Source organism: Callithrix jacchus, chromosome 9, assembly GCF_049354715.1.
Source record: "Callithrix jacchus isolate 240 chromosome 9, calJac240_pri, whole genome shotgun sequence".
NCBI lineage: Eukaryota > Metazoa > Chordata > Mammalia > Primates > Cebidae > Callithrix > Callithrix jacchus.
The window spans coordinates 27106641-27120111 of NC_133510.1; the positions used below are offsets into that span (position 1 = coordinate 27106641).

The 13471-nt window shown below is 46.0% G+C and overlaps 2 long non-coding RNA genes across 3 annotated transcripts in view; one reads left to right on the forward strand and one right to left on the reverse strand.

Annotated features, from left to right (window-relative positions):
• Positions 1-8215, forward strand: part of LOC118144129 (uncharacterized) — a 32096-nt gene extending 23881 nt beyond the window's left edge. The window contains exons 3-4 of one of the 2 annotated variants that reach the window (XR_013522670.1): positions 4290-4412; positions 7420-8215. This is a non-coding gene — a long non-coding RNA (uncharacterized LOC118144129). Of the gene's footprint in view, positions 1-4289; positions 5231-7419 lie in introns of those variants that run through there. The other variant, XR_013522669.1, reaches the window with a different exon arrangement.
• LOC144577871 (uncharacterized) lies at positions 4924-8286 on the reverse strand. The gene is made up of 2 exons (XR_013522676.1): positions 8207-8286; positions 4924-7190 (listed from the first exon to the last, which is right to left on the reverse strand). It is a non-coding gene; the product is annotated as an uncharacterized LOC144577871 (long non-coding RNA).
• Positions 8287-13471: the final 5185 nt, after the last annotated feature.

Genomic DNA, 13471 nt, shown 5'->3' on the forward strand with positions numbered 1-13471 from the left:
AATTGCTACAAAAAGAATAAAATACCTTGGAATACAACTCACAAGGAACGTAAGGGACCTCTTCAAGGAGAACTACAAACCACTGCTCAACGAAATCAGAGAGGACACAAACAGATGGAGAAACATTCCATGTTCATGGTTAGGAAGAATTAATATCGTGAAAATGGCTATACTGCCCAAAGTAATTTACAGAATCAACGCTATCCCCATCAATCTACCATTGACTTTCTTCACAGAACTGGAAAAACCACCATGAACTTCATATGGAACCAAAGGAGAGCCCGCATAGCCAAGTCAATTCTAAGCAAAAAGAACACAGCGGGGGGCATCACACTACCGGATTTCAAACTATACTACAAGGCTACAGTAATCAAAACAGCATGGTACTGGTACCAAAACAGAGATATAGACCAATGGAACAAAACAGAGGCAGTGGAGGCAACACAACATATCTACAACTATACAATCTTTGATAAACCTGACAAAAACAAGCAATGGGGATAGGATTCCCTGTTTAACAAATGGTGTTGGGAAAACTGGCTAGCCATGTGCAGAAAGCAGAAACTGGACCCCTTCCTGACACCTTACACTAAAATTAACTCCAGATGGATTAAAGACTTAAACATAAGACCTGACACGATAAAACCCCTAGAAGGAAATCTAGGCAAAACTATCCAGGACATAGGAGTAGGCAAGGACTTCATGACCAAAACACCAAAAGCATGGGCAACAAAAGCCAAAATAGACAAATGGGACCTAATGAAACTCCACAGCTTCTGCACGGCAGAAGACACAGTCACTAGAGTGAATCGGCAACCAACAGAATGGGAAAAAATTTTTGCAGTTTACCCATCTGACAAAGGGCTGATATCCAGAATTTACAAAGAACTCAAACAGATTTACAGGAAAAAAACAAGCCCATTCAAAAGTGGGCAAAGGATTTGAACAGACACTTTACGAAAGAAGACATATATGAGGCCAACAGTCATATGAAAATATGCTCATCGTCACTGGTCATCAGAGAGATGCAAATCAAAACCACATTGAGATACCATCTCACGCCAGTTAGAATGGCAATCATTAAAATATGTGGAGACAACAGATGCTGGAGAGGATGTGGAGAAAAAGGAACACTTTTACACTGTTGGTGGGAGTGTAAATTAGTTCAACCATCGTGGAAGACAGTGTGGCGATTCCTCAAGGCCTTAGAAATAGAAATTCCATTTGACCCAGCAATCCCATTACTGGGTATATATCCACAGGACTATAAATCGTTCTACTATAAGGACACATGCACACGAATGTTCATTGCAGCACTGTTTACAATAGCAAAGACCTGGAATCAACCCAAATGCCCATTGATGATAGACTGGATTGGGAAAATGTGGCACATATACACCATGGAATAATATGCAGCAATCAGAAATAATGAGTTTGTGTCGTTTGTAGGGACATGGATGAATCTGGATAACATCATCCTCAGCAAACTGACACAACAACAGAAAATGAAACACCGCATATTCTCACTCATAGGCGGGTGATGAAGAATGAGAACACATGGACACAGGGAGGGGAGTACTAAACACTGGGGTCTATTGGGGGGAGAAGGGGAGGGCCAGTGGGAAAGGAGGTGAAGAGGGATAGCCTGGGGAGAAATGCCAAATGTGGTTGAAGGGGAGAAAGGAAGCAAAACACACTGCCATGTGTGTACCTATGCAACTGTCTTGCATGTTCTGCTCATGTACCCCAAAACCTAAAATGCAATAAAAAATTAAAAAAAAAAAAGAAGCAAGTTACTAAATAATATCAACAGCATGGTTTCATTCCTGCTTGTTTAAAAATAAAGTGTGTATATGTATGAGTGTGTTTAACCAGTATGTTCCAGGTTCATGACTACATTGATATCCTTTTTTTTTTTTGGAAATGGAGTCTTGCTCTGTTGTCCAGGCTGGAGTGCAGTGGTGCAATCTCAGTTCACTGCAACCTCTGCCTCCTGGGTTCAAGTGATTCTCCTGCCTCGGCCTCCCAAGTATCTGGGATTACAGGTGCACACTGCCACACCCGGCTAATTTTTTGTATTTTAATAGAGATGGGGTTTCACCGTGTTGCCCAGGCTGGTCTCGATCTCCTGAGCTCAGGCAATTCGCCCACCTTGGCCTCCCAAAGTGCTGGTAGTACAGGCATGAGCCACCAAGCCCAGCCTACATTGATATCTTAAATCACTGTGCTCTAAAATGTAGACTTAAGTGTCTAAATCTTCACTACTCAAAGTGGTGGTCCTTGAACCAGCAGTTTCTTAAGCAATACCTGGAACTTGCTAGAAAAGCACAATTGCAAGCCCCATCCTAGACCCGCTGAATCAGAATATGTATTTAAAATGTAAGCTCCCACATTCACTGATGAATGGATAAACAAAAATGGTACATTCAGTTGGGTGCAGTGGCTCATGCCTGTGGTCCCAGCTACCCAGCTACTCCAGAGACTGAGGCAGGAGGATTGTCTAAGCCCAGGAGTTTGAGACCCGTCTGGGCCACATGGTGAGGCCTCATCTCTACTAAATAAATAAATAAATATATATATATATAAATTAGCCAGGTGTGGTGATGTGCACCTCTGTAGTCCCAGATACTTGGGTGGTTGAGGTGGGAGGATCGCTGGAGCCCTGGAGGTTGAAACCGTACATACTACCACATGGAGAAACCTTGAAACATCACACTAAGTGAAGGAAGCCAGATGTAAAAGGCCACATGTTGTGTGATTTTATTTGTGTAAAATGTCCAGAATAGGCAAAGCCATAGTAGAGACAGAAAGTAGAGTAGTGTTTGCCAGGGGCTGGGAGAAGCCGGTAATTGGGAGGCACTGCTGATGGATATAAAGTTTCCTTTTGGGGTGATTGAAATGTTGTGGAATTAGATCCTGGTGATAATTGCACATTAGGAATAAATTTTAAAGCACTGGGCTGGGCGTGGTGGCTCACACTTGTAATCCCAGCACTTTGGGAGGCCGAGGCAGGTGGATCACTGGAGGTCAAGAGTTCGAGACCAGCCTGGCCAACATGGTGAAACCCTGTCTCTGCTAAAAATACAAAAATTGGCTGGACATCGTGGCACTAGGCTGTAATCCCAGCTACTTGGGAGGGTGAGGCAGGAGAATTGCTTGAACTCAGGAGGTGGAGGCCATTGCACTCCAGCCTGGGTATCGGAGCGAGACTCTGTCTTAAAAAAAAAAAAAAGAACTGAACTGTACACTTGAAAAATTTGAATTTTATCTAGTGAATTTTTTTCTCAAAAAAGTATAAAGCAAAACCAGCATAGCAATATTGCCTGCAAACTTTTAAAAATAGCATATTGATTTTCTTTCATTCCCACAAAGGAGGAAAAGAAATTGCTATGACAGTCATCATATTTTAAAAATGCCATATGATATTTAATGTTCCCTGAACACTTGAAAATACCGTGGATTTATTTTGAATCATCCATGTGCGTGTAATGCACAAGTTTCCCTGTAAATACAATGCTGCCAATAACGTCATTAAAAGTCAAAATGATCAAAGTAATAAATGGTGTTTGAAAGTTAAAAAAAAAAAAAAAACTCCACAGGTGTTTGAGAAGCAATTTGAGAAACTGTCTCCTGAGCTACACGGCCTCTGGCCTCCGTGTTCTTTCTCACCCTCATTTGGAAATCCTTCCTTTTGGCCTGGGAATCTCGACAGGTGGCACTATTTGGCAAAGTAAGCACATCCCCCGCCCTAGTCTGCAGCCTCCTCCTCCTCCCAGCTGCCCAGCTTAGGGGTGTGGCACTACCCGGCAGAGCCCCCATCTGCAACTGGTTAGGTCCTGGCGTCGACTGGGGCCAAGGTCTCGCTCCTCTGTTCTCAGACGCTGTCATGGGCTGGCAGAAGAAACCAGCTGACACCAGACTGTTCTCCAAGTTGCTCTTCTCTCTGCCCCCCTAGGCACCTCTGTAACAAAAATCTCTCCTCACTTTCTTTAAACATAAAAGGGTTTACATTACAGGCTCAGGCCTGTAATTCCTGTGCTATGGGAGGCCGAGGCAGCAGAATCACTTGAGCTTGGGAGTTAAAAGCTGCAAGGCCGGGATCAATTTAAAATTTTTTTAAAAGAGAAAAAACACCAGCTGTCAGCACACATAAAGGATCCAAATCGAGTAGGGAAAGAAAGGAAGGAATCTCTCCCTCTCCCTAGAGGGTCTGAACCCTAGCTTCTGCTCAGAGAAAATTTTCTATTGCGCACACTTGAAAGATACGTAATAATTTTTTTTTTTCTTAGATGGTGTCAGGCTCTGTCGCCCAGGCTGGAGTGCCGTGGCGAGATTTCGGCTCACTGCAAACCTCCAACTCCCGGATTCAAGCAATTATCTTGCCTCAGCCTCCTGAATAGCCGGGATTACAGGTGGGTGCCACCACACTTGGCTAATTTTTGTATTTTTCTTTTCTTTTGAAACGGAGTTTTGCTCTTGTTACCCAGGCTGGAGTGCAATGGCACGATCTCGGCTGACCGCAACCTCCGTCTCCTGGGTTCAAGCAATTCTCCTGCCTCAGCCTCCCAAGTAGCTGGGACTACAGGCGTGCGCCACCATGCCCAGCTAATTTTTTGTATTTTTAGTAGAGACGGGGTTTCACCATGTTGACGAGGATGGTCTCGATCTCTTGACCTTGTGATCCACCCATCTTGGCCTCCCAAAGTGCTGGGATTACAGGTGTGAGCCACGGCGCCTGGCTATTTTCATTTTTTCATGAGACAATCTCACTCTGTCACCCACGCTGGAGTGCAATGGCATGATCTCAGCTAACTGCAACCTCCTCCCAGGTTCAAGTGATTCTCCAGCCTCAGCCTCCCAAGTAGCTGGAATTACAGTCACCTGCCACCATGCCCAGCTAGGTTTTTTTTTTTTTTTTGTATTTTTAATAGATATGGGTTTTCACCATGTTGGCCAGGCTGAAATTTTTGTGTTTTTAGAAAAGACAAGGTTTCACCATGCTGGCCAGGCTGGTCTTGGACTCCTGACCTCAAGTGATCTCCCCATCTCAGCCTCTCAAAGTGCTGAGATTATAGGGGTGAGCCACCAAAACCAGCTGTTAAGTAACAAAATATTAATAGTGTTTTTGTACTGGACAATAGGAATTTTCTTTTTATGTATCTGTATTTCTACCTTAAAAAATGAATGTATACTATATAATCCCAAAAATAAAGTGTTTTGTTGGAGGAAATGGTGACGGGGAATATGTGATTTCAATATGAATCTTTTTAAAATTCCTCTCACTTAGGAGGAAGGTAGAGTTTAGCAATGGGTTTATTTTTTATTTTTTGAGAGGGAGTCTCACTCTATGGCCCAGGCTGGAGTGCAGTGGCGTGATCCTGACTCAGTGCAACCTCTGCTTCCTGGGTTCAAGTGATTCTCCTGTCTCAACCTCCTGAGTAACTGGGATTACACGTGCCCACCACCATGCCTGGCTAATTTTTGTATTTTAATAGAGACGGGGTTGCACCATGTTGGCCAGGATGGTCTCGAACTCCTGCCTCAAATAATCCAATTGCCTCGGCTTCCCAAAGTGCTGGGATTACAGGCGTGAGCCACTGCTCCTTCGACATGCACCTTTTTTTTTTTTTTTTTTTTCCTGAGACGAAGTTTCGCTGTTGTTACCCAGACTGGAGTGCAATGGCTCGATCTCGGCTCACCGCAACCTCCGCCTCCTGGATTCAAGCAATTCTCCTGCCTCACCTCCCGAGTAGCTGGGACTACAGGCGCGCACCACCATGCCCAGCTAATTTTTGTATTTTTAGTAGAGACGGGGTTTCACCTTGTTGACCAGGATAGTCTTGATCTCTTGATCACCCACCTCGGCCGCCCAACATGCATCTTTAAGTAGAAAATTTCTGTCTTGCAAAAATTACTGTATGAAGGTCACAAAGTCTTCCTCATACTGTTCACAGCACACAGACAGTCTTTTTATAAAGGACATGGGGTTGCAGAGTCGGGAAACAACACTGGTTCCCAGATCTTGGCAGACATAGATGGGGAGGCTCTCCAGAAATCTACTCAGGCCTCCCTCCTGCAAATGTGGGCATGCTGACCTATGTTATTTGTAAAGAGGGAGCTCTTAAGATAACTGTCCATTATCAGACCAATTGGTGATAATCCTGGCCTCAGCCTTTTACGTCACTTAAAACACAGATGAGCAAACACAGATGAGCAAAATGTATTCCTGTACTTTATTTATATATGTATATGTGTATATGGATTTTTTGAGACAGAGTCTCTCTCTGTCACCCAGACTGGAGTTCAGTGACACAATCTCGGCTCACTGCAACCTCCACCTCCTGGGTTCAAGCAATTCTCCTGACTTAGCCTCCTGAGTAACTGGGACTCCAGGCATGTGCCACCATGACCAACTAATTTTTGTATTTTGGGTAGAGACTAGGTTTCACCATGTTGGCCAGGCTGGTCTCAGTCTCTTGACCTCGTGATCTGCCCGCCTCGGCCTCCCAAAGTGCTGGGATTACAGGCATAAGCCACCGTGCCCAGCCGAATTTTTTTCTTAAAACAGAAATGATGGTGCATTAGTGGGAAATGTTTGAATTGTAAATGCCTGGGCTTTACCACTCAAACTATCTTAGGCAAGAAGGGAATATTTACTGACTCATAAATCAAACTTAAGAAAAAAGGGAGTTGGGGAGAGATAGCATGGGGAGAAATGTCAGATATGGGTGAAGGGGAGGAAGGCAGCAAATCACACTGCCATGTGTGTACCTATGCGACAATCTTGCATGTTCTTCACATGTACCCCAAAATCTAATAAAAAAATACAAATAAAAAAAAAAAGTCGAGTTATTTCTGGCCTCAGTGACCCAGGACTCAAAATGCTCTCAAAAGTTTCCCAGCTTCTGCTATCTGCTTCCCTCTCTCTGCCTTCCTCTCAGCCTCTGGAAATGCAATTCAGCTGGCAGGAAATATGTCTGCCGTGTTCTACACACTCACATCTTCCCGTCTTCACCTCCGGAAGGGAAGAGATACTTTTCCTTTGGTTCCAGCTTACAAAGTCCCAGGAAAGGTCCCTGATTGGCTCAGCAAGAGTCGTCCATGCTCCCTTTGACAAATTATCTTGGGCAAAATAGCACAGTTCTGCAGTCGGCTCGGTTTGGGTTGAGTGCGCACCTCCAAACCAGACCCTGTGATGGAGAGAAAGGATCAGGGAAGCAGATAGCAGCTCCCATCTGAACCATGCATGGGGTGCATTTCTGTAAAGAAGAATCAAGTGCTGTTTCCCCTAGAAAGAGAGTGTGCTGGTAGACAAGTGACAGATATTCCCCACAAGCAAATTGAATCATGTTTCACATGTGTTTTGCCACGTACTTTGTTACATCTTTCGTTTGTCTATGCTCTATGACCTAATTTCAGTGACAATAACATTGTATGGCAGAACAATATTCCATTCTGGAATACAGCCATGATGACTGAAAGTGACCATGAGGATGAGAGCCACCCACCAACATTGGCAGAGCAGGAAGACAGAGAACACCCAGGTCCTTGCAACATCCTGGAGTTGCTGTACTCGCCATTACTACCAGCAGAGCAGGAAGACAGAGAACACCCAGGTCCTTGCAACTACCTGGAGTTGCTTTACTTGCCATTACTACTCTAGACTTTTTGTTGGTGGTGGTGGTTGGTTTGTTTCTGAGATGCAGTCTCACTCTGTCACCTAGACCAGAGCGCAGTGGTGCAATCTTGGCTCACCACAAACTCTGCCTCCTGGGTTCAAATGATTCTCCTGCCTGAGCCTCCTGAGTAGCTGGGATTATAGGCATGCACTGCCATGGCCAACTGTTTTGTATTTTTAGTACAGACAGGGTTTTGCCATGTTGGCCAGGCTGGTCTTGATCTCCTGGTCTCAAGTGATCCACCCACTTTGGCCTCCCAGATTGCTGGAATTACAGGGGGGAGCCACTGCACCTGGCCTCTCTAGACTGCTTGATATATGAGAAAAATAATCCCTGATCTGGATAAACAACAGCAGTCAGGTTTCTCTTGCATATGGACAAGTGCGGTTCCTTATAAATGCACTTCTTGACAGCCTTCCATGGTTAAAGGTAGGCCAGGGAAATTATCATCCATGGGAGGGGGAGGGTGATGATAGGAAACCCAGAGAGGTTGAAGGGAAGCTGAAATAATGGAACTTGTAGCCTACCTCTTTCTTGAAGTGCTGAAGGAAACTGACCCACAGAGCATCCTGGAGTCAACATTCAGTGGTTGCAGCAGAGTAGAACTGGCCGTCACAGCTGAACTGAGCAAGAGAGTCAGAGGTCACACCCAAGACTTCCAGCCTACATACCATGAAGGGTTGCAGAAGTCCATCAGGCCTCTAGCTCGAGTAATGGGATCATCTCCCCAGTTCTCCAGACATAGAGGTCCTTGCTGTGAGTTTCCTTAAAGAGTTGTCGCAGGAGTATGACAAAGCACATCACAAGGAAAATGTCCTAAAGTCCTCTGTAGCCCTGTGGTAGTCATCCTCTAAGGTGGCCCACTGATGGTTAATTTTAGGTGTCAGCTGGGTGTGGTGGTTCAAGCCTGTAATCCCAGCACTTTGGGAGACTGAGGCAGGAGGCTTGATTGAGCCCAGGAGTTCGAGACCAGCCTCAGCAATGTATCAAGATTCCATCTCTACAAAAAATTTAAAAATCAGCCAGGTGCAGTGGCACATGCCTGTCCTACCTGTTTGGGAGGCTGAAGTGGGAGGATCACTTGAACCTGGGAATGTGAGGCTGCAGTAAACTATCGTCACACACTGCAGTGAAGCCTGGGTGACAGAGTGAGACCCTGTCTCTAAAAAACACAATTTTTTTTTTTTGAGACGGAGTTTCGCTCTCTCTACCCAGGCTGGAGTGCAATGGCGCGATCTCGGCTCCCCGCAACCTCTGCTTCCTGGGTTCAGTCTATTCTCCTGCCTCAGCCTCCTGAGTTGCTGGGATTACAGGCACGCGCCACCATGCCCAGCTAATTTTTTGTATTTTTTTAGTAGAGACGGGGTTTCACCATGTTGACCAGGATGGTCTCGATCTCTTGACCTTGTGATCCACCCGCCTCAGCCTCCCAAAGTGCTGAGATTACAGGCGTGAGCCACCGTGCCCGGCTAAATAACGTAATTGTAAGGCTGGGCACGGTGGCTCACGCCTGTAATCCCAACACTTTGGGAGGCTGAGGCGGGTGGATCATGAGGTCAGGAGTTCGAGACCAGCCTGGCCAACATGGTGAAACCCCGTCTCTACTAAAAATACAAAAATTAGCCGGGTGTGGTGGCACACGGCTGTAATCCCAGCTACTTAGGAGACTGAGGTAGGAGAGTCTCTTGAACCCAGGAAACAGAGGTTGCAGTGAGCTGAGATCATGCCACTGTACTCTAGCCTGGCTGACAGAGCAAGACTCTGTCTCAAAAAAAAAAAAAAAATTTTTAGGTGTCACCTTGCCTAGGAAAAGAAATACCCACCTAGCTGGGAAAGCGTTATTTCTGGGTATGTCTGTGTTTTGGAAGAGACTGGCATTTGAATCAGTAGACTGAGTAAGGAAAATCTGCCCTCACCCAGGGTGAATGGTACCATTCAATCAGCTAAGGGCCCAAATACGGCAAACGGGCAGAGGAAAGGTGAATTTTCTCTCTCTCTTCTGAGCTGGGACACCCTTCTCTTGATCTTAGACATCAGAACTCCAGGTTTTTCTGCCTTCAGACTTCAGGACTTACACATTGCTCCCCAACAATGTCTTAGGTTTTTGAACTTAAACTGACTCACACGCTTGGCTTCCCTGGTTCTCTATTTCTATATATCCTATTGTTTCTGTCTTTCTGGAGAACCCTGTCTAATACACCCACTGTGATCCTTGCCTCCAACTATTCATACCTTTGTGTAGTGCCCTCCCACACCATACCAGGGTTGGTGTGTATAATCAAGAGCATATCATGGTTCATCACTTCCCAGGTTAGACTGCAGCTTCTGCTTCTTTGTCACTCACCCTGGGGAGCCACTGCCATGTGAGGAGAGGCTGCACATGAGGAAACAGTCGCATAAGGGAGCTTAGGATTGGATGGTCCAGCCCCAGTCAAGCCTTCAGATAACTGTAGTCCCAGCCAGTTTGTAGACTGCAACCTTGTGAGAGCCCTTCAATTAGAGATGCTCACCTAGGCTGTTCCAGATTCCTCACCAACAGAAATGATAAAATACGTTTTTCTGAGACAGAGTTTTGCTGTCTCCCAGGCTAGAGTGCAGTGGTGCTATCCCAGCTCAATGCAGCCTCAAACTCCCCAGGCTCAAGTGATCCTCTTTCCTTAGCCTCCCAGGTAGCTGAGACCACAGGTACACACCACCAAGCCCGGCTGGTTATTTTTATTTTTAGTAGAGACAAGGCCTTGCCATGTTGCCCACGCTGGTCTTGAACTCCTGACCTCAAGCAATCCATCCTCCTGCCTCAGCTTCCCAAAGTACTTGGGTCACAGGCATAAGCCAGCCACCACACCTGGCAATTTTGTTTTTTTTAAGATAAGCAATTATTTTATTTCCTTGGCCTGATGGCATTGACTTTATTATACAAGAACTTCCAGCTGACAGAACTGACACAGATTTCCCCCAAGAGGGGAAATCTTTCATTAGCAGAGATGAAATGTCATGTCTGAGTGCAATTCCTGCTCCCCACTCCTACCTCACAAAATCCCAAAAGTGAAAATAAATCAATAAAATCCCCATGATTTACTAAAAGTCATCCCTGCAAACCTTTCTAACTAGCTGCTGCAGTGGTGATAACCAAGAAAGGAAGCAGCTGGCCATCACGTAGCATTCCTGCATGTGTGAGACCAAAGGAGCAGCAGCATGGGAGCGAGAATCCTGAATGAGTGAGAGGTGTAGATAACCTTCCTTACTTCATACCTGCCCCTTCCCTACAGAAGACATCTCTGTCCTGATACATGGAAAATACTACAGGAGCTGTTAGGAGTGGTTTTAGTCTACAATTGGAAATGCCTGAGGTTTATTAAATTCCAAGGTAGGGGTGAGATAAGGGGCGCCAGAGAGAAAGAACAGGTTAGACAGAGATGCTCAACACTGACCATTCCAGTTTAACACTATGTAATAACAAAACTATCTTCTTAATCATAACCACCTTCATGCCTACCCCTATATTCCGAAGGTAGGAGATCCCTGTCTAAATTTCTGGGTTGGTGTCTACTGCCACCCTGGGGAGGTACTATGATGTTTTTGAGATTGTGGTTGGGTTGGGAGAAAAGAAACATGAGGCAGGGAAGATCGAGGGCCATGATGCTGTGTCTCTTTTGGTCCCCAGATATGGTCCACTACCACAAGTCCCCTTTTACTACCTGTCTTGTGCAAGTGTCAAAAATAGAATCTCTGCCCAAAGAGAAGTGAGTACAGGGAATTGCTGCTGGACTGCCATCATTTCTGGCCCCAGCTTGTCCACCTCCTGTCCCTTCTATGAAATTGCACAAAACATATCGCAGGAATGCTGTAAAATGACATCATCCCCATTCCTGTATCAAAGCCAGTCCAACAGCTCTGTCCTGACATGCCTTCTCCGTGGCCCAGGAAGCAGCACAAAAATATCAATTGAGCATGTGAAAATGTGATGATGGTGTGTGCAGTGTAATGCTTCTAGATATCTTCACTCTGTCTCCTCACAGTGGGAGCCGCCCTCTCTTTCCCCTAGTCCCACACACTCCTCCCCTTCCTGCAAGTCCAGGCCTCCCATGCACGCATTTTTCATAGACACTCTCATCACTGTAGGCCACATACAGAAAAGTCTTCCTCATGATTGTGCCCCATACAATTGGTCCATGGGAGCACTAGCGGGAGGGATTGTGTTGTTGACAAAGAAGAGTAAGGCGTCCTCAGGTCTCAGGTGGTTCTCTTCTGGATTAAGAAGTAGAATCGGCCAGGTGTGGTGGTTCACACCTGTAATCCCAGCACTTTAGGAGGCTGTCGGGTGGATCACCTGAGGTTGGGAGTTCGAGACCAGTCTGACCAACATGGGGAAACCCTGTCTCTACTAAAAATACAAAAAATTAGCTGGGCTTGGTGGTGCAGGGCTGTAGTCCCAGGTACTCAGGAGACTGAGATAGGAGAATTGCTTAAACCCAGGAGGCGGAGGTTGCGGCGAGCCAATATCAAACTATTGCACTCCAGCCTGGTGACAGAGCGAGACACCGTCTCAAAAAAAGAACGAAAAAAGAAGTAGAATTGGCCACGGTAAGGCCAGAGGGCACTAGGTACTTCCTCTTGTCCAGATCAGGCACCCTGGCCTTTGGAGCCTTCTCTACAATCTCGGGGACCCTGTCCGGATATTTCTTCCCAATGTTTTCTCCTTCCTTATTCGGATACTCAAAGGGATGGTGCTCCTTGCACTGCAACTTCATGATGCACCGCCGGGCTTCCGAGATTTCTACGTGCAGCCTGCCTCCTTAGCTGCTGACCACATCTTACTCCCTCTGCTGGCATCCAGGTGTCCTCAGAATAGCTGCAGAAAGGTCAGCTACCGGGGCAACAGTGCTGGGCCGAGTGTGTGTGTGTGTGTGTGTGTGTGTGTGTGTATGAAGGGGGGACCTCTGGTACAGCTGCCTGGAGATAGAGAAGAGCCAGGTAAAGAAATACCAGCTGCTTTCCCGAAGACCTGGGAGCACAAAAACAAATGTTTGGTTTTTTAAACCAATAAATTTTGGGGTAATTTATTACACAGCAATAGATAATGATAGACTCTTTTAAAAATTTCAGTTCTAGCACCTGCTGAAGTTTTCCTCTCTTTTTGTGCTCCTTGAAGTCTTTCCACAGTTTCTCCTCGCTCCTTGAGGCCTCCTCTTGGCCATGCCCTTCAGCACCCAACCCCCAACAGGGTATGGTCCCCTCTTCACATGGCCATTGGAGGCGCATGGTTGGTTTCCTGCACTGACCATTCTTGTCATGAGACCAGGCTTCCTTCCCCGCTCCCCACACACCTGATCATGGTGAAGAAACTGCCGAGAGAACAAGGTAAGGCAGAAGGAACAGAAGCTGGAGAGAGCGACAGGGAATAGCCACCAGCGAGATTCTGTGACTCCATTCATCACCACCACCATCACCTTCTCAATAACCCACCATCCCCAACCCCCAATCCCAGATTGAGGAGTCATCTTCATGATCTCCCTGATGGCAAAATGCCAGAAAGCCTTAACAAGGGGCCTGAAGATGCCTTCAGTTCTCCAGGTCCCGAACTCTGTTCCAGTCACAGGAGGTCTGGGAATCCCAAGGTTTCCTGAATATTCCTTGTTCCTGAGCTCCTCTTAGATTTCCACTTTCCTCATTTTCATCTAAATCTAACTACATCTAACTACCTCTGCTAACCAGACATTTGTTCATAGTGGACAGAGTTTCCCGAAATGTTGTGTGGTTATCTTGCAGATGACTATAGTTATAGCCAAATA